The 22888-nt window shown below is 40.5% G+C and overlaps 1 protein-coding gene and 1 pseudogene across 5 annotated transcripts in view; one reads left to right on the top strand and one right to left on the bottom strand.

The window, feature by feature from the left end:
• LOC129769306 (RNA-binding protein Musashi homolog Rbp6) overlaps window positions 1-22888 on the bottom strand; it is a 1713766-nt gene that overhangs the window by 311580 nt on the left and 1379298 nt on the right. The window lies entirely within an intron of this gene.
• On the top strand, window positions 13289-14503 carry LOC129769305 (replication factor C subunit 3-like; annotated as a pseudogene).

The raw sequence follows: 22888 nt of genomic DNA, 5'->3' as shown, positions 1-22888 counted from the left end.
CCATGAACAGCGCTTAGTAAGAAAACGTGGATGTGATAACGAAAAAAAATTTTGGGCGGGACGAAGTTTGCCGGGTCAGCTAGTATATGTATAAAAAACAAATAATTTTGTTTATTCGATTATATACAGTGGAAGCAAATCGGAGACTGTATATAATTGAGTCCGCTGAGATAATTGATTCTGCAAAAAAACATCGTTAAACATCGTATGATGAACAGACATGCTTTAGATTTCATGAAGATGGATATGCTCAATAAAAAAACCCATATTACATATTACAGTCATATTATAGTGAAAATTGTAATTTGGGTAGCATCGAGCTACAAAAAAATATAATAGATGATCGAGGCAGCGTGGAATTGCTCTGTATGTTATGTTATGATGTTAATATTTTCACTGACAAAATCGTGCTTTTTTGTCCACGTGGTATGTGGACACAACCCCTAAGTGTTCGTTCACAACATCAACAACATTACCGATTTCCGTCGATGGGCGCCTCCTCCGGTGGGGATTCAATTGTAACCTCAGTATAAATAAAATATCGCTTCATCTGGACTAAAAATTGTTCCCCGAACATCAGAACTAAGTCTCGACCCAATGCCGGATCCACTGCGTGGCTCAAACAATTTACAAATTATACAAAACAATCCAATTTCCGGGGGCCCAGGCCCCGCTTTGCTTCTTCTGCAGAGCCTGAAGCTCGTGGAGGCAATTACGTTTGTTTCCCCGGATTGGGTGGGGACGCGGGAGGCAAATAAATTGAGCAACCCATCAAACTGTCAATTAAAATTTTCCATAGACTTACGGAGACAAATTGTGGGCCTCCCCAGATCAAATGGATAATAAATTGGCAGAGTTAATTATTGGGATAGTTTGCGTTGGGGCAAATTAGAACCGGGTGCAAGGTTTTCCAGGATTCTCCGATGCGCCACACTCTCTTCCAGGTCGGCTGACTCGACCTCCGCCGGCCCACTTTGGGATATTGGAGTTCTGTTCGCCATCTTCATCCTATTTGCTGGGTCCGATTTACCCCTGCGTTACGTACGGAGTAGAGATAGTTCGGTGGACAGAATAATTGATACCATTTTCAATTATAATTTCAATATCATATGTACAGCATCGGGCTTGACCACATTCTAGGGAGCACGAGAAGAGCGAGAGAGAGAGAGAGAGAGAGAGAGAGAGAGAGAGAGAGAGAGAGAGGACAGCAATTTGATCCCCAACATTTCAAGAGCCGGAGACGTAGCAGCTGGAGACGAACTCGCGTAATTAAATCCGATTCGGGCTATTTTGGGAGGCCCATCCAACAATGGCGTGTACTACTAATTAAGTCACCTGATAGAACTATGATTGTAAGTTGATAGCGTTCTCAATTCACCGCCAACATCACCGCATATGTATGCGTGTCGAATGTTGTGCGTTCGTTGGTGGGTGGTGGAGGTGGTGGGGGAAAGTCAGAGGTTTGGAGGCGATTATATCACTTAATGAATGAGGCCTATTGCCGCTGAATGCTGAATGGGAATTTTGAGTAATCAGATTACAATCATGAAAGCAATTGTACAAAACAGGGCGTTTGATTGATGGGGTTTCCGTGATTAATTCTGTATTCGAGCGTCGGCGTGAGTACTCTGGAATCTGGAGGCAAAGAATGCGAGCTGATTAGCGCCACAGTTCGTGGTTTGTTTCCCCATTTTTTTCCCTGATGGGTTATTTCAATTGACTCACTGGCTACATGTTTCTGAGTGGGGGAAGGGGAACATATCAGATTACGAGCCAAAATAGGCCACCGAACCCAGCGCTTGTCACTTCCATTATCGAATTACCATTTTGCGTGAAAGATGAAGGGGGAGATTGATTATTTTATCGAATGAACTTTGGGGATTATCACGTCCATCTGTCGAATTATGCGACAAGTGCAGCTAATTGCACCTGTCAATTGCAAACAGCTAGCCTTTCATGTGCAATTAAAGTTCTATCGCCATGATACCATCGCGATGAATTAATAATCGGACAATGCAAGGGTGGCCTGGGGTGACCACAGAACCAACCTGCACACACACACACCTACAACCGGTAGCAATAAAAGACCAATCCTCAGTCCCATAAAAAGATCTCATTACGAGTGCGCCAAGGGTCGGTTAATTCGGGGGAGGTAAAAACAGAGAGCATAAAAAAAGAAGATCCGCTGGCCAGCGCAAAACTCCTCTCCCATCCGGTTGGACGCACCATCACTCGGTCTCGTTCCGGATTCGTATCCTGATAATTTATTCATCTGTTTATATTCCTGCTGGCATGTCGAGCTAATTCTGTGTGAACCCACTCGTTTCCTCTGCGGCAGCAGCGTCCGAAATATAACTTTTTATGGAAAGGTGGCTGCGCGAGGCTGTGAGGGTACATTTCATCAAAATTTGTATCATCAGCACAAAAACTGATTTCGGAACGGGTCGCGCCGGGAAAGGGCAACCATGCAGGAAGCAAAGTTTTGACCACACACACATACCCACACTGTACCGAAATGGTTCTCTGCCGGACGCGGCAGAACTTTCCTGTGCTAGCCACCAAATTAAATGTGCTCAAAAAAGGCTGGTTCCGCTGATGCTGTGTGTGCTTCGGAGAGGGGAGGCGGGGGACGGACGGTAGGGATCTTTCGGTACGCAACACACCAAACGGTACAAGCTGGAGCACTCCGAGACCAATATGATATGCAAATTATTGTTATTACGAGAAATAAAAATCCATAATTTATTTATTAATATCGCGCGAGAGGACGCGCGCTCTATTCGCGTGGGGCTTGCGAAAGCGAAAATTTAATCGCACGGACTCCGCCGGCATATCCGGGCATAGAGAGCACTCCGGAGGTGATGAACTCTGGCTTGGTGCGAGAGACACAGTACCAGCGGAAGCCATCGTCAGGTTATTGTACGATTGGGTGATTCGGATTCGGCGGCAATCCGCCATGACTAATGTACATTGTCGACATCTGGTGGCGTCATGTATGCTTGTGAGGCAGGTTACTTGACTTCAAATTTTAATTACTTAAAACACGTAGTCCTGACGTATACTTACCAATTTTCTATAATTTTTCTTATATTGCTACTTATCGTTATAATATGAAATCGTCAGCAAGTACAAATTTCGAGCAAGATGTACATTAGAGTGCCAATGAAAATGGCCATCTCGAATTTTCAAAACGAACTTGATTAAAAATGTTGATTCCCACGAAAAACTACTCTATTCAAAATACGAAAAACTACTCTATGCAAAATATCAATCGGGGTTTTCGAAAAAAAAACTTTTGATACCAAATGTCTTCAAATTTCATGAATCGTCGAGATCTAGTGTCATCTCGAAAATAATTTTTCGTCGAAAATCGAATTTTTTCAGACGAGAAAACGACTAAGTGCCAAAAAATTCATGCAACTCTAAGACATTTGGAGCCAACAACTTTTTTTGAAACCCCCGATTTAAAAAAAAAAATCAAACTTTGACGGCTGTGCGACGCTAGTAAATGAAGTCCGATTGAGCTGATCTTTTGCATAGAGTAGTTTTTGTGGGAATCAACATTTTTAATCAAGTTTGCTATGAAAATTCGAAAGTCACTTCTTCCCATACATCCATTGGCATTCTAATGTTCATATTCACCGCTTGCAAATAAAAGTGTTACACAGAAAACATATTTAAACAGTTAACTTTAATTAACAATTTTAATTTTTTAATTAATCATTTTTATCCGCGATGTTGGATGTACAATCTCGTCATCTGGTGGTGACTCGGTACTTGTGGTGCAGAGTGACCCATTCTATGAGGTTATGCACCAACAAATTAATTTTCAAATCTAGTTTTAAGAATACATTTAAAGCCTTATTAGAATAAGCACTAGTTTTAACATAAATTCTTTGAAACTAATTTGATTTTTATGCACCAACTTTTGAGAGCGGCCCGATCAAAAGAACTATATAATTATATTTAAAATATTTTCGGTTTTCACTAGTTTTGTGTTTCTTGAGATATCTCTGTACTTGCTTAACAAAACTTCAATCTATATATATATACAGTCAACTCTCCCTAACTCGATGTTCTGTATCTCGATATTTTCCCTAACTCGATGGATTTCATGGCACCTTCGATTTTACAAGCATTTTTCTCTCCATAACACGAGACCTCCCTAACTCGATGCCTCTCTTACTCGATGTGTTTTGATTCATTTTTCCATGGATTTTCACCTCCCTAACTCGATTGATTTTCGCGTACATGTTTTTGTGCGTTATTACCTCAGATTTCAATTGCCCTTGAAAGTGAAGACGGAGTGTTCGTGTCATCAAACAATTTCTTTTCAAGTATGGAAAACCACGAGAAACCTTTCAAGCGAACAATCAAAACGCTAACCATTGCGCAAGGTTTGAGCATCATCGAGCCGGTCGAAAAATATGGACGGAAGGGGTCTGAAGCTGCAAATAATTTCAGTATTGCACAAAGTGCGGTATCAACACTACTCAAACTAAAGTAAAAATGGAATCGGAATGGAAAATTGTATCTAGACCAAAAGCATATAAGGTTGGTCAGAATCGAGAAGCTGGAGCGGTCAATGAATTTTTGTCTTGTCAAGCTAGACAGAATAATTTACCCCTCTTCTATTCTTCGGGATATGGCTTGAGAATTTGTCCAGAAACTGGGAATTCCTAACTTCAAAGCACAACCAACATGGACGGGAGTGATATTCCGCTGGCATAATTAATGCGTCGTGAGCTTGCTGATGTCGACGGTACAATACCGTTCGATTGCTCAATGTCTTTTAATAATTATATTAATTATATTAATTAATAAATAATAATTGTATTAATCAAGCACATGAAACGAAATTTGGCATGTGAGAGTTTTAGGGTGCAATAAATGATTCTTTGGTGGTTAGGCTCTTCACCCCTTCTCTAAGGTGAGGCTGCCATACAAATGAAACACAAATTTCTGCATTACTCGAAAATCACTCAAGCAAATAAGACAAAATTTGGCATCGATGAACGATAAACGTTTCTATGGTAGTTCAACACTTCTCCCCCCTCTCTAAAGAGGTGCTCCCATATAAATGAAACACAAACCTCTGCATAACTCGAGAACTAATCATGCAAATGGAGTCAAATTTGGGATGTGAGGGTTTTTGAGTACGAGAAATGTTTGTGTGATGGTATGACACCCTTTCTTCCCCTGGAAAGGAGAGAAGGTCCCATAAAAATAATGCACAATTGAAAATTTTCAGAAAACTCTGGAGGAAAAAGGGAAAATTCGAAAAATTCAATTCGCATGTGTTCTACAATTATATATGGATAAGCGTTGTTAGTTCATTTGATATTTGCGGTAACGAAATTGATCTTCGTTCGAAAGTTGAATGAATTTTTATGTGATAAAACGCACTCCTATATCGTCTTCTATCTTTTAAAAATAAAAATGGATCGCCGAATGTGTTGATAAGAGCAAAACTCGAGAAAGGAGTCGTCCGATTTAGGGCTGTCTTCATTCTATCATATTTTCTGTATCAAACATTTATTCCATGTAACGGAGAAATATATTATTTGCAAGTGGATGAAAAATCTTGCACGAGAAGTGCGTCTGAAAATAATCTGATATTGTATATAAAGTTTTGGTACAAGTACTGAAATTTAGTAGTAAAAAATTTTTTTAAAGGGTAGATTAGAAGATCAATCAATGAACAGTTCTGCGATTGAACCCACGAACGTGCGCTTAGTAGGAAAACGTGGAAGTGATAACATAAAATAATTTTTGGGCGGGACGAAGGTTGCCGGGTCAGCTAGGATCTATATAAAATTGTATAGATAATAATAGACCTAGGTTCAAGTTTGTAATTCATGAGAAACAAGCATTTGAAAAACAGATATTTTGAAGCGTTGTCACGTCACAAGATTAGAGCATAAGTTTATCAAATTAAGTTAAGTTCAAAAATTTTTATACTCGGGTTTCTTTTAGCAAATAATAAGCTCAACAACCCATAATTTTGGTTAAGATCGGTTCACAGAAAAAGCAGTGTGGACTGTCTCGAGAAGTTTTTGTCGCGTCACGGAAAATATGCGATCCATTCCAGCGTGACGTGACAACATTAGAATATAATTTTGTTTCGACTCCCGATTTGCTGATAAGAGTTCCGAATGAAAAAAAAATATAGAAAACCCATAGTATTGGGTACAGGTGTCTTTTTTTTTTCCCTGTTGGATGTGAACCACTGCGTCCATTATTCTGAACTATTGTGGTATATCCCATTTTTTTTTGTACTCCGCTTCAAGCTTACCTACTACTTATTGATGAAGAAGTAGACTGAATGCTATAGCGAGATAGGTGCCAATCAGGAATACTCTGTTTGATAAATTTTATAATCCTGATCGGCGACGCAGACCAAATTTCCTTGGGCTCCAAAATAGCCTTATCAAGGTATTGCAGTCTGCGTCTAGTTAGAGCTCCACAATTACAGGGCAAATGTTCCGAGGTTTCACTTTCGGTATAACAAAAACGACAAATATCATCTTGCACTAAACCTATGTTTTTGAGATGGTATTTACTCGGACAGTGTCCTGTTATAAGGCCTGTGATTGTGCCTAAGTCTTTCTTATTAAGACTCAGCAATTGTTGAGTAATTTTAATACTCGGCGTGATAAAGGTAAGACTACCAGTGGAAGTCGTATATCATATCCCGATACCATTTTGGTATTCGGTTCGTTGAAAACGGCTTTTAAAGATCGGAAATAGCATGACATCCGACAAAATGATCACGTCAACGTCAACGTCATCGTTAACACATGAACATAAACGCCTTTGCGCAGGCACGCGCACATTCACACAGATGCATACACAGAGTTAATCAAAAGTTTCTGGTAGCAAAATCTAATGCGTTCCCCCGGTAGTAAGCACAGCGCGATGAGCTAGGGTTGTGCGAGCCATTGATGGCAAGCGTCAGGGTGAACGTGTTAAATAGTTACGAAGTAAGAATTGGGGTTCGGTTCAAGACCACCCCGACTTTTTTTTTTCATATAACGGCATGCCTTGTGCTACAGGAAACAGGTAGATTCAATTTATATGGCTTAAGGTGGCCTAAGGTCAACAATATTTTGTCTCTGTTTTTGAAGCAATGAAAACGCAAAATGACGCTAAACCGCTAGAATGAAGAGAATATGAAAAAAGTCCTCATTTTATCAAATTGTCAGATTTGTGACACCTTTCATTTGACACTACTGAAAATTCTGTAGGAAGCAAGTTCCTAAGATGCAAAGGAGGGGGGGAGGGTTGAGGGTGGAAGGATCAGGACTCCCTGTCGGATTAGGACAACGAACTCGAACTCGATTTACACCCCAGGGAGAAACATCCAAGCCATATTTTTTAAGTATCTGATAACTCTTTTCATCTTTCGCAATAATTCGATGATTGTAACGTTCTGAAAGATTTGGTATTCTTCCTCTTTTTGTTTATTTTTGACAACATTTTTCCTGAATCTTTCATAAAACTTCGAACTTCGATCAAATTACGCAAAAGTTTTCGAGCAATTTTGTCGAAAAACACCCAAAGCCCGAAGAAGGCATCAAGTTTTTTTCGGCAAATTGTTCCGAAACTTTTACGATCTGACATCAGCTGTTTTTTATTTAAGCATCAATTAACCATTTAAGCATTAATTTATCTTTTAGGACATCCGATAAATAAAAGCCACGTGGCGTTTCAAAAAATAAATACATCAATAAATAATATGATGAAAATCATTTGAGTAAATAAGAACTGAATTGGTTCAGAAGAACAATATAATGCACAATGCAAATCGCATGAATTATGCGAATAAATTATTAATTGTTGAGATTTAAAAAATGTTTTTTAATATTCGTTTGTGTCATTTTGTAATTTTCAATGCTTTTCATATAAAATAATAGATGTACCGGTTTCGTTTTTCAAAAAATAATGCTTCATTCTGCAAAAATGGTTACAAATTTAATATTCAAAGTATTGCCTATCGCCAGTCACAACTTTTTCCCATCTTTCTGGCAATTCACGGATCACTTTTCAATGCCAGTAACGATTCGATGCAAAAAAAACCCTTTCTTTTATGCCGTTAGACCAGTTGTTCGCACGTAAAAAAAACGGCGTTCGACGTCTCGTGGCTTCAATTCATAAGGGCATCCAATCACTCCTATCTTTCGGATCATTCCCATTGGTTTTAAACGATCGGATATGGTTTCTGAGCTACTCCAAGTGTATCTGCAAGTTCTTGTTGCGCTTGTGAAGGATCTTGATCGAGTAAGGCCTCCAATTCTTCATCTTCAAACTTAGTTGGCGGTCCGGAACGTTCTTCGTCTTTCTAGTTAAAATTACCACATTTAAACAGTGCAAACCACGTCTGACACGTTCGCTCAGTTGGAGCATGGTCACCATAAACTTCCACCAAAATGCGATGACTTTCCACAGCTTTTTTCTTCATATTGAAGTCATGAAGTAACACTCCCGGAAAAACACTCTCGTTGGTAGGAAATTCGACATATTCGAAGTACAAAAAACTATGGTGTTTACGCTTCAACTTTTTGACATATACTGAAAAAGACGCGCAATGACAGTAGCTTTCCAACGAATGTCTGGAAATTTGATTCACTGGAATAATAATTAAGTTACGCCATCTGTTGTAAAACCGAAGAAACTTATCGGTACACCTAATAGTATATTATTTTGTTTTCTGGGAAGCCTTAGGCATGCATTAAAATGAGGTTGTTCCTGTAGTAACGCTCTCCAGTTTATATCTGTTACAACCTTGCTATCCAAACAAGGTACCAATGTTTTGAACGAATCATTCAAATCATTCCTTGGAATGAACCCACATTTCAGCATGATTGCACAGAGGTCTTTGTTCCACAACCGATAAATCACTCGGGCCTTCCTTTTTGAAAATCAAAACGCATTTCTCGGTTTTTGATGACAAAACCGAGAAATGCGAGCTTTTGCGCCTACACCTAATCTCCCGACAAAGGCCCTTTACTTTGAATGAAATCAACAATTAATAAATCATAGCGTCAACTTCAGTAACTTTCGACGGGTTGGGATGCCCCCCACCCCTCGGGATGATGCGCCGGCGGAGAGCCAAACCTGCAACCAAGTAGTAACACTGTAACAATGCTAATAATCACTGGGCGATCCACCCGGGCGGTGGCCCACAATAGGCCAGAAATTATATGTACATGAGGCAAATTATGGAATATAAATTATTACTGGACTGTAATAAATAATTTACAAGCAATCGTCCGTTTTGGTCCCGTGTTTGTGTGGATGCATGTGTGTTTGTGTGTGTATGCGTTTGAATGTGGCAACGTCTGGCGCTGCCATTTGAGCGCATTTTGTGTGTGACAACCAATTTTCTGGTTCCATCGGTCCAGGCCTCATCCTCCCCTCATGAGGGACAGTCTGGATATGCCATCCAGCTTCTAGTTTGACATTTCACCGCCTCCACCACCACTACCACCCACACCGGGCCCGGCCTCTTGGATAGTCGGGTCGGGATATTAAACAGTGCAAATATCACCATTTCCGTGACGGTCAAACACACACGTTCATTTGCCAACCGTCGCTTGTGGAGCGAATGTGTGCGAATGTTCATCTCTGAGGCTTTGAGTCTCGTCGGTGGCTGCGAACGTGCTCAACCCACCTATTAATCGCAGCGCAACCGACAAAACAAGTAGCATTGCAAACGCACGAGAGACAGACGCAGAGAGACAGAGAGAAAGCACATCATAATTCACAAATGCTGACCTCCTTCAGCATCTCGTCCATCCTGATTTTCAACTATTGCGACAAACATCAGTTCCATGTGCGTTTGGAACTGCTGCTGGTTCTACCATCCCATCCACCCACCCACCAAATAGGCAACATGTTTTGATACGAATCATCTCGTTTTCACCCAGCGCTCGCCAATCGCCATCACTTCCTCCAGTGGCGGCGACGATGGCAGTGTCGAGGGGATCATGGCACGGGTTTCATTTCGAGGATTCGACGAGATAAATAAAATTCATAATAATAATTTCTGAGCAAATGTTGACAGTTAAAAATAAACGAACCACAGGAGATAAATCATCGAAGGCGCAAATTTCAGCATTTGGCGACAGGGCGGTATGGGTATGGGGGAGGATGGCAGACGAAGTCGTTGTTTGCATACAAAACACAGACGTATATCGATGCCGCATCGACAAGTGCCAATCCTCGCCAGTACGGGACTCATCATCCTGGCCATCAATAAGAGCTGTGTTTTGAATATCGAAATAACGATTCGATGGGAGTGGTTGTTTTGGATGCCACCGTTCAGGTTAGTTGTAGAATAATGAGGTCATGGCTTAACGGCGAGTCGAACTAGTTCTGGGGAAATACCATGTCATTTAAAAATAATTGAAATTGTGCAAATCGATTTTCATTGACGAGTGGAATTCGGCTCCGGTCGACAACTAATTTGTATTCCTCAACCGTCGGGCTGTGGATGCAAAAACACGCTGTGAAACCTCCGAAGTCGCTTATAAACTTCGCTTCACCGAGCAAAACACATTTATCACTCTCGTCTAGTGAAAAGCCGTAAACCTATGGGGCGAGTGTTTGCGCTTCCTTCAACCCTGCCTGCGGCTTCAGCCATAATCCGTCCTCCGGCCAGAAGATATCTTTCGGAAAACCAAACCGAAGCTTCCCGGACCGGTGCGGGAGACCTTCATAAATCACATTTCTTTTACAACCTATTTAAATCCTTGTTAAACAAACTACGCTTCATGGCTGTGCGAACACAGACACGCGCACCCACATACTGACAGCCAGAAGACGATCGGAGTTAATTTTTGCTTCTTATCAACTTTCACAATCTCGGGGGAATTGGTTTTCTAATAAAAACCTCATCCGACCCGTCCCACTCAGGGGTTTTCTTGGCCAAATGGGAGGGAAGGGAAACTCTCCCACCCACAAACGCACACACGCACACTCGCACAGGGCAGTGATTTAGCTATTTTTCATCCAAGCTCTATGACACGCACCCATTCACACACACATATATATATATATATCCACAAACATCCGGTTGGAGCCAAACAAGCCATATATTTTAATCTTCTCGAACCTTCCCCATCTCCCAATCAATGCTCTGGATTCCATCATGCATTTATCATATCACCGGTGCGTCCCTCCTCCCTCCCCCTCGACTCGACTCTTAACGCTTCACCGGCAAATGGCAATGGACGGGTTTGCAAAAAAGGAAGCGTCCGGTTACAACGACGGAATGATTCCGAAAGGTCGCGCCACCGTTCCGCAACCATTCAATGGGAAATGGGAAGATACGCATATCTGCTTATCGGCGCTCTCTTGGTTTTGATTTACTGCCCGACGCACAAAGAACAACATGAACGCGATACATTCCGGGATCTTGGTCTGCGCTTTGACTGAAAAACTTTCGGAGGATGTCTAAATGAATGCGCGCGTGGGGTCAGTCGATTAGCCCTGGGAGGGGGAGGGTAACGTTTTGCCGGAAGGAGAACCCCTCCAATGAGAGGTTGAGGAGTATTCTACGAATCTTCCCAATGATGGGTCCCGTGATCTGGAAGTAAAATGTGGTTTGTTTTGCTTCCGATTGTAGCGGAGAAAAAGTTGTTTTGACAACCGCGCTATTCTTGAGTGAATACTAGAGGAGAAACAAACAACCATAATGGATTAAGGGAATAAAGACAGTAGATTATTTATATGGCATCTATCATAGATGGAATAATTTTGCGAAGCAATAACTTTTGCATCAGCGGACCTTTCGTCATTCTGTACAAACTGCATTTAGTTAAATACCCCGTTTGTATAAGAGCTTCGTGAGATTCAACTAAATTCCACTCTGTTTCTCCAAAAATAATTATGCTCTAGTATTCTCGTTATTCAAAGGTGTTCATCATCTAAAAGTCTGCCTAATGGTCATTCTAACAGATCAATTCAGCGGAAAATTTAAACATGTAGTGAACGAGTCAACGACAGAAGAAGTCGAGAATGATTATGATACAGTCTTCAGAAAAGTTGTGGAATCTCGCTACGCTAGTTCTGGAATAATTTACAAAAGGCTGCATGTCATACCAATATAGTGGTTCTCAGATTTTCGTCGAAAAGTGGTAGTTTTTTTTTCTTATCGCAAAATATTAGATCCGTATTTCTTTATTTTTTCATTGAGGTATTCATTTCCATTTTAGGGTGGCCCGTAAAATCAACTTTTAACACTTTTTCCCAAAAACGACTTTTATCAAAAATTCATAACTTTTGAACTACTGAACCGATTCGGATGATCGACATATTGAATTAAAGCCTATTCCTAAACTTGCAAAAAAAAATGTACTTTGATTCTGTAATTATCGATTGTACAGGGTTTTCCAACTTTCAATTCCGAAAGTGAATTGAAATAAAACACACTTAGAATTCGAATTTCGATGAAACTTTTATTTCAAATTAAAGTTTGGTTTATGCCATTATGTGTGAAATACAACATCATTCAAATGTCCACCTAGGGCTTCCTCGCACATCTTGATCCGGAACAGGTAATTTTCGATGACTTTTCGGCACATATGGGGCGGTATCTCGGTCATAACTTCACGAATGTTGTCTTTCAAATGTTCAAGAGTTTGCGGAGAGCAGAGCTGCGATTTGTCGTGAGAATCAAGTGATGGTACTCACACAAAGATAATCAACAAATTTTGTACGACGATTATCTTTGGTGACCATCTCAAAGCCAGTTCAATAGTGTGAGAAGAGTATTATCACAACACTAACACATGGTGAGCTTCTACTTGACAGTAGAAATCCGAGCTCTTTGGTGAGTGTCATGTTGCTGAAATTTCAGAATAGTGCGACACTCAAAAGTCTAGCTGATGGTTTGGTGTTTGGCGATATTCACAACATTCGCCTCTTTGTGTTCGTTCTTTACGGCCAGGGATGCCAGATGTGAATATACAGTTTCATTTTAAATACAATTTGAAGAATATTGTATTTTCAGGCATGTATTTTCTTTTCATCTTTTCAGATGGCCTTAATGTTTTTAGTGGCACTTCGCCGACTCTACGTAGTATTACACGTGTCATTTGTATTAGTACTTAGTTTGTGGAATGACACGCCTTGATTATCCCCTCTATTGCCGATCGGGTTTGAAATTAGCAAAATGATGCATTTTGAAACTCGTTCGACTTCGATTTTTTTTACCAAATTTGTTTCTCATCGTTGCAACTATGCTAAATTTTGTAGACATATTTTACTGATGTTTGATGTCCTGCCTATCCTGTTGCAGACTTATATTTTCAGTTGCAAGCTGCAGTGATATGGCATTTCTACTCTTTATTTACTCTGGAGGTGATGACATTTACTTTGACAAAGGCCAACACGAAAACAACAAGTCACCAAGTATTTTTGTATACATTATACATCAAATATTTTTGTGTACAATGGCTCTCTGGGTTGACCGCTACCGACCGCGCCAGCTATCCAAACTGGACTACCACAAAACGCAAGTTACGCATCTGATCAATCTTTGCTACCAGGGAGACTTCCTGCATGTTCTACGGCCCTTCCAGGCCACTAACAAAACTCGCATCATGTGTCTGCTGCGGAAACTTTACCAACCGGGCGCGGAACGGCTACGCAATGAGATAATGAATTTCACAACGCCCTCGAACCGGAAGGTGGAAATCAGGAGCATCAGCAGTAATTACCACATCGAGTTGAATTCATCGGTTGCCGTGATATATAACAGGGTGGTCATGTCGAATTTGATCAAGCAAATTGATCCCAGTGGGTAGAGGGAATATGAGACTCGTCTTGTCCAAAGTGGATTAGCTGATCAAAGATACCCAGGATGCGCTGAGAAGAACCATTGAAAAGAATTTGTCTACATGCAGATTGATTTTGTGCGCCAATTCTACTTCGCGGGTTATTCCCGCGGTTAGGAGTCGTTGCTTGAGTAAGAGTGCCGGCTCTATCTTAGGAGGATATTCTTAAAATGTTGTATGTATAATTGTCATTTGTTTGTTTCTTGAATGTAACAACACTATTTGCATTTCAGCACATTCCTTCGGAGCTAACGAAAAGAATTACGCTATCCTCATGCTGGAAGCTTACAAGGTACAACTGTAACCGTTCACGGTCAACTATTAGGTGCCGTAAATCGACAGGCAAATATTCCTTCGAGAAACCGCCAATCATATTGTCCTCGAACAAAGTCCACAGAAGCTGGAAGTGGTGACGAAACAGCTATACGAACTGCTATCCCAAGGCGTTTCATCGAATGTTATAATCTGTGGATTGGTACCGAATCTGGTTAAAAATTGCGACGAGTCTGAAGACACAAACGTTGAATTTTTCCGGGTACTATGAACACCGGATGCAGCAAGGAAGCAAACATATATTCCATCTGGAATTGTTCGTGGCGCAGTTAATGGCACGGTATAAGAAGTTTCTCAATAAAGCCTCAATGCAAGTGGATGATTTTTAAGCGATTCTTTGAGATCGCAATTTTCTTACGTTTTATGAAAAAATAAAATTTTTGTGTTCATCACACGTTTATTAACTAAACTTCAATAGTTCTGGTAATGATTAACTCAAAATAAAATAAACACGCATTGTCGGTTTTCAATCGGATCGTTTTCATGATTCGCAAAAAAATTATGAAATGGTAAATTTATCAATATACTTAAATACCATTTCATTCAAAAACCATTATGCTGCACCATGTTCATTTGAAAATTATATTTAATGTAACTTTTAAAATCATGACACCATAATATTTTTTATTATATATGTCTGTTCATTTTAACTATATGAAATAAATATTCGCTCGATTAATCGAATACTGAAAGACAATTGTTCGAATGAATCGAATATTGGCCCCACGATTAATCGATAATCGAATAAACGAAAAATTTAGACATCTCTAACAACAACAACAACTTCTACTTCAACAAACGAATGTAAACAACCGTCGCGATTGTCAAAAATGATTGGAACTGTCTGATCACTCACATTTCTACTACCATCATACGCCACAACCACCGCTCTCGTAACGTAAAGTTGTAAACAGAGCGATCGGCAGTGAGAGGCATTGGAACCAACCGTCATTTGGTTAGGTGTCAGAAACAAAATAGTGAGTATCACTACTGAATATGTGGATCTCACGTGCCGTGAGAGGAATTGAGTGACTATGGTCAGCTTTTTTGTGACATTGACGGTGATGGATTGCAGCTCTGGCGGAGAGTTGGCATAGACACGGTCTTTCGCATAACCCCACAAAAAAAAGTCTAGCGGGTTCAAATCGCATGATCTGGACGGCCAATTGGCATCACCAAAACGCGAAATTATGCGTCCCTCAAATTTCGTTCGCAATATGGCCATGTTCGGTCGTGTTGTGTGGCACGTGGCGCCGTCCTGCTGAAACCACATGTCATCCGTATCCATATCTTCAATTTGTGGCAAAAAAAAAATCGGTTAACATGCGGCCTTAGCGCTTACCATTCACAGTTACCGTCTCGCCGTCCTCATTTTCAAAGAAATACGGCCCGATGACTCCACCAGACCATAATGCGCACCAAACAGTGACTTTTGGCGGATGCAATGGCCTCTCAACAATCACGTGTGGATTTTCTGAGCCCTATATACGGAAATTTTGGGTGTTCACATAGCCACCGAGCTCGAAATGTGCCTCATCGCTGAAGAAAATTTGATGCGAAAATTCAGCATTTTGCTGCTGTTGTTCCTTCACCCAATCGACGTATGCCCGACGCATTCCATGGTCACCACGCTCTAATATTTGTACCAGTTGGACTTTATATGGATGTAGGTGCAAGTCCAAATGCAAAATTCGCCACAATGATGTGTTTGACAAGCCCAATTGCTGAGCACGCCGTGGAATCGAAACATTCGGGTCATCCTCCACACTGGCAGCAACAGCAGCAATATTTTCGGCCGAACGCACATTACGATGATGCAAAGGTTTCACAATATCCGCTACGGATCCAGTTTGTTCGAATTTACGCACTTCATTAGCGATTGTGTGCTCTGTAGGCCGTCCATGACGACCAAAATCCGTCCGTAATGCTCGAAAAACATTTGCCGGGTTTTCATCATTTTTATAGTATAATTTAACAAAACTAACACGTTGTGCGATGCTAAAACGATCCATATTGTAAAATGGTAGACATTTAAGTAACGATATGGAAGCCGAAATGGAAAACCCTTTCGGAAGCCCGAAATGGAAAACCCTGTATTAATTTTTTTTTTAGTTTACATGGTTTGAGATGAGATTTTCATAGATTTTTGATGATTGATGATTGGAAAGATGATTGGGGAATGAGTTGAATGGAACTCGTTGGGCGTTTGACATGAAAGTAACGGTTAAGAAAAGCACTATCTACGATGAGCAACGTGTCAACTTCACGAATAATCCTCAATTAATTTCCGAACAAATCAGAAATTGATGTATAGATTCACATTACTTTCTCGGCGCATGGATAGTATTCTTTGTTTACTGTTCAGCGACATTTATTCATGATGATCGACACTGTACTCACCGTACTCATATAGCAACGTCTCGTCATTCGTATCTGGGGTTTAAAATATACCATGGGAAGTATCCCTTTTCAGATTGACTTTTCGTGACACCATTTTTATATGAGGTTGAGGCATCAATCTCGCAGCGATTCGTCTAAAGCCCAAACGTTTATGCAAAACGTTTTGAACAAAATCGACCGATACATTTTTAGTCGCAGCTACGTGCGTCAATATGTGTTCTTCGATAACTATTTATTTTTTCGGAGTCAGCAGATATCGACGCAGGACGAAGTTTTTTTCAAAGGGTTCCAAGGGGATCAGATTTGCAAACATTTAAAATTCTCCCATACATTGACTTTGAGCTTTTTTTGTGCCTTTCTATCCGCGAAGTTAATAACGAGCACCTAACGCAGAGGCAGGGCATGATTGATTTGTTGAACTGTTACCGCACGTATCGGTTGTGCCGCTTGCTTGCATTGCTTGCTTGATGACTTGACTTGACAAGAAGACGGAAATATTTGCAATTTTAACTACGTCGTTTTTCTCGCTCAATTTGCACCGAACGAGAGTATGAAATGAGGTAAATTGTGATTTCCATTCTAGTCTCGTTCCAGCCAGCGAGTAGCCAGTTTCCTATTGTTGATGTCCCGAAGTGAAGTATGAGAATAAAGCTAACCCTGAGGGTCGATTCTGTGCGGTGAAAAGTGTTTGCCGATTGAACGTTTCACTGAATAACTCACCTTCGTTCAGATATGACCTTGCAGAAGTGTTATTCGTTTAAAAAATATTCATATTGATATTCGGTATGCGGTTTTTAGGAATTTTCTTTTAAGGGAGCACAAACTTCACTTTGTTTTCAAAAATATCAAAGCCTTAATACCATCAATTGAACAACATTTCTATTGTATGCAATTGTTTTCTGTCAATGGTTTAATATATTGTTCTAAGTAAAACTATCAAGTATTTCAAGAACGACTAATACTACTTTAGTTTTTGATCCACGTTATCTAAGAATTCAGCAGCCTCGCAGAAAATTGAATTGCCGTTCTCGAGAAAGTCAAAAAGCAAAAACAGTTCTCAATGTTGCTGTTTGCATATGAGCAATTCTACATATGATGGGAATTACCTTACCTAACCACAATTATCATTGTCAGATGACCAATTTAAATTACGACTGATTTTTCGTAACGGTGTATCCAGAATCGTTGACATTTTTTTTAACATAAAATTCATAACTTGAATGCCTGACTAAAATATTAAAAGTTGTTGAAAAATGAATGAACTATTTAGTAAAATAACATTTTAATTACACTGTTAGAAAATCTTATTCGAGAATATGATTTTCATTATATTAAATTGGTTGTATCTCTAGAATGGTTAGTCCTAGGGTTAAACTTTACTTATATGTGTCATGTAGAATCGATTCCATTGCAATTTCACAAAATATTGAAATTTCATAAATTTTGAAAATCTTTATATTCGTTTTGGTGAGCACGATACGGTACCACTATACGGAAAACTTCATAAATTTAAAAGTGCTTTGTAATAAAAATATACAAACAATTGTCGAAGAGGAGGTGTTGTGATATATAATAGTTATTAATATCAAATTATTTAAAATGTTATTTTTTTCTGTTTTTTTTTTGACGAACTAATTTTCCAATAACTTTGTCAAATATAATATCATCATTACGATTGATTACGATTGTTTGAATGAAGTTGACTCTGAATACGCCCTTTAAAAAATCAGCCGTAATTTAATTTGGTAATATGATAATGAAAATTGTGATGTTAGATGTCTGTCACCATACGTAAGAAGTTGTAAAAAAACGGTGAGAGTCGCGACGAAATCGCCTGTTTTTTGGCTGATGTGGCGTAGAATTGCTTACATTTTTTTAGCTTCATAACTAGGAATTGTTCTGCTCTCCTGGTGAATTTGATGAGTATATATTAAACCGAGTTCGTGGTTTGCCGTAGATGATTAGAATAAAGGGTGTGTCACATCAAATTGCATCACGGAAAAAACGCTGTAGAAATTCGCCCAGTAGACCGATCCTTTTAAAAATTTTAGACAGTAAAATAAAAACTATTAAACAACTTTTGGCATTTTCTTTTTATTCATACTTCGAGCCCAAGCCCGTATGCTCGCACCTTCCTCTTTACCCCGTCCATAAGGTTCTGTACAACGTCAGGTTGTAGTTTTTTTTTGAACAGAAATCCATTTTCTCTTGAAGTCCGCCTCCGATTTGACAACTTTTGGGTTCTTCCGGAGGGCCTGCTTCATAATCGCCCAATATGTCTCTATTGGGCGAAGCTCCAGCGCGTTGGGCGGGTTCATTTCCTTTGGCACGAAGGTGACTTCGTTGGCTTCGTACCACTCCAACACGTCTTTTGAATAATGGCACGAAGCGAGATCCGGCCAGAAGATGGTCGGGCCCTCGTGCTGCTTCAATAGTGGAAGTAAGCGCTTCTGTAGGCACTCCTTAAGGTAAACCTGCCCGTTTACCGTGCCGGTCATCACGAAGGGGGCGCTCCGCTTTCCGCAAGAGCAGATCGCTTGCCACACCATGTACTTTTTGGCAAACTTGGATAGTTTCTGCTTGCGAATCTCCTCCGGAACGCTGAATTTGTTCTCTGCGGAGAAGAACAACAGGCCCGGCAGCTGACGAAAGTCCGCTTTGACGTAGGTTTCGTCGTCCATTACCAGGCAATGCGGCTTCGTCAGCATTTCGGTGTACAGCTTCCGGGCTCGCGTCTTCCCCACCATGTTTTGCCTTTCATCGCGGTTAGGAGCCTTCTGAACCTTGTATGTACGCAGGCCCTCCCGCTGCTTGGTCCGCTGGACGAATGAACTTGACAAATTCAGCTTATTGGCGACATCCCGGACCGAACTTCTCGGATCACGTCTAAACTGCTTAACTACGCGCTTGTGATCTTTTTCACTGACGGAGCATTCATTTTTGCCGTTCTTCACCTTCCGGTCGATGGTTAGGTTCTCGAAGTATCGTTTTAGTACTTTGCTGACCGTGGATTGGACGATTCCCAGCATCTTACCGATGTCCCGATGTGACAACTCCGAATTCTCGAAATGAGTGCACAGGATTAATTCACGACGCTCTTTATCGTTCGACGACATTTTTCCAAATTTACGAGAAATTGACAGTGAAGCATGATCAACGTTATCTATACACTCTTATCTGATTATAAGCGAAAGCTGAAGATATAATTCCTAAAAATTAAATTTCTACAGCGTTTTTTCCGTGATGCAATTTGATGTGACACACCCTTTATATTTATAATAAATTGCATACGAATGTATCCAATACATTAGATTATCCAATTAATGGCAACGACCAAGTGATTCAAAATTTTGGGAAACTGGTTTTGTCATATGAGACTGCACTTACGACAGTGGTAATCTCAAAATCGCTTTCATCATCCAGTTTGTTTTTTACCTTTGATTTGATTGGAAAGAGAGTTGAACATCCGGTCTAGCAGTATAAGCAGTCGGAAATTTTCAATACACAGTTATACAGGTAACTTTGGAGTATGACTCATATATTGCGCATTAAAACAAGCTCGAATCCTTTTCACCGAAAAAACCACAAGCCGAGAAATTCGAGTCTAGTCTCATACTATGACAAATAAAACTGATTGTGAAGTGGGCGGAACCTTCGTGGGTCAGTACAGGGAATTACTGCTCAATAAGCAATACCTAGGGCATCCAGATAACTTTCCGATTTAGAATCCAGTTCTAGCTGTTCGTTTCGTCATTAATTATAATGCAGAGCCTCTCGAACATGGCAACATTTTCAGAGGTAATCTCCCGGCGTCAGTTTCTAATCTCGGAAGAGTGTCTTAAAACTAAATGTGAACTTTTGTTTTTTTTTCTTCCCTGAAATTCTGGTTTATTACCGAAAAGGACCAATAGAGGAGATTCTATGGGAAGTCCACGACGGACTGGTTTTCGAACTGCACGAAAAAAAAACTGAGCATTCGTTCAATAAACCAACTCAGATGGCTGGAAAAGCTTAGCTTAGCGGTTTTTAAAACGTAAACCGAATCTGTCATTCCCGATGCCGGAAGCTATTTAGGACATGATAAAAACGAGAAAAATTACAAGGTCCTTTTATGTGATTTCAGTCAAATATTTTTGTTCAATTTGATCATTTTGTAAGGCCTATACCTATACTTGAATTTCAAAATATAACTTTTCAGTTAGGGTCCGTCCGACTCTTTTGTTTTCTTCCAGACACGATTTTCATTATTAACATTAGACTATCGAGTTGTGGTGAGTTAGCTATATATTTTATGTGAAATTCAAGGAAAAAAACAACTGAAAATGTCCGTCTTTATCACTTTTCTCTTACTAATGTTAATTTGATTTTTTCCTACCTGCCGTTCTGAATCATATTTCGGATAGTCTGTAATAATCCGTAGTTGTATAAACAGCAATAAAACGAACTTCGGTGGCGTATTAATAGCGGTTCACCATCGCTATTCTTGTACGCAAATCCACACGCCTCACGGGGAAAGAATGGAACAGGTGTTTGCCGTCGTTGTCATCGGAAGTAAACGATTTGCAATCGGTGCTGTGTACATCCCAACTGATCGTAGTCGCGACGTGGAGTTGATAGATGAACATGTGGCCTCTGTTCGTGATCTTTGTGACAATGCTACATGTGTAGATCAGGTACTGCTTTGTGGTGATTACAACCAGCCTCGCCTACAGTGGTTGCAGAGTGCTGGCGGCGAAGTTTTACCAGCAGGAGCTTCGACGGTATCTGCGTCGAGTGCTGCTCTGATCGATGGAATGGACTTTTTGAATTTATGTCAAGTCAATTGGCACCGCAATCAACTGGGTCGAACTCTTGATCTTGTTTTTTGCTGAAATGACTGTAATGTAATCGTCAATGCAGCTGTGGTTGCACTGTTACCCGTGGATACGCATCATCCACCATTGGAAATATCTCTACCAGTACCTCGTACGTGCCAGTACAGTGACGGGTATCCTGTTGCCGATGAATACACCCCCGATTTTGGAAAAATCGACTACGATGCACTTGGTTATTACCTCCCCATTCATGACTGGACATACCTGAATGCCTGTCAAAATGTTAATGAAATGGCCTCCGATTTCTGTTTCACCATTCAACGTTGGTTGCGGGAGAATGTACCCCACAGAAGACGTCCAGTTTCGCCTTCTTGGAGTACGGCTTTACTTCGACAGCTGAAACGCGAAAAAAACGCCTGTCAGCGAAAACATCGTGTTCTACAATCGTCTGACAGCAAACTCAGATTTCAACATGCAAGTAATGCGTATCGTAAGCTGAATTCAACTTTGTACAAGGCTCACGTCTTGAGAATGCAAACCAATCTGCGACAAAATCCGAGAAACTTTTGGAAATTCGTCAACAGTAAGAGGAAAAACTCAACCCTCCCAAGGAACGAGCTCTATGACGACGTCGATGTGAATACTCATACTGAATGCTGTGAGCTTTTCGCCAAGTTCTTTACATCCGTGTTTGACCATATACCAGCCAGTGAAGCTCAAGTTAAGTTTGCCTCCTTAGGTGTTCCTTCGGACGTCATAAGTTTGACGACGTTCGTGGTCATTCCTGCCATGGTGATCTCCGCTGCAAAAAAATTAAAAAGTTCGCTTTCGCCGGGTCCTGACGGCATACCATCGGTATTGTTCTGCCGCTGCGCTGCTGATATAGCCGAGCCACTTTCTGTCATCTTTACCCGATCACTCAATGATGGAGTATTTCCTGAAATTTGGAAGGAGTCTTTCATGTTTCCTGTCTTCAAAAACGGTGATAAGCGAAACGTCAGGAACTATCGTGGAATAACAAGTTTGTCGGCTGCGTCCAAGCTATTTGAGATCATCGTCAGTGAAGTTATTCTTACTCAATCCAAGGGTTACATCTCTACCGATCAGCACGGCTTCATGCCCGGCAGGTCGGTCACCACGAATCTGTTGAACTTCACCAACACCTGCATTACTGCTATGGAGGGCAAGGCTCAAGTCGATGTCATCTATACCGATCTGAAGGCGGCTTTCGATAGGATCGACCTCAACATACTTTTGGCTAAACTATCACTTCTCGCATCATCTGCAAAACTCGTGTCGTGGATGAGATCATACCTGACGGAAAGAAAACTGCGCGTTAAAATTCATGGCTGCGTTTCCTCGTGCTTCTGCAATTCTTCTAGAGTCCCTCAAGGAAGCAACTTAGGCCCTTTGTTGTTCATATTATTTTTTAATGACATTGCTGCGAAATTAGGGTTGAACTGCAGATTAATGTATGCTGATGATTTGAAAATATTCTGC

Source organism: Toxorhynchites rutilus, chromosome 2 (assembly GCF_029784135.1).
Source record: "Toxorhynchites rutilus septentrionalis strain SRP chromosome 2, ASM2978413v1, whole genome shotgun sequence".
Taxonomy (NCBI): Eukaryota; Metazoa; Arthropoda; class Insecta; order Diptera; family Culicidae; genus Toxorhynchites; species Toxorhynchites rutilus.
This window is presented reverse-complemented; position numbering and strand designations above follow the sequence as displayed.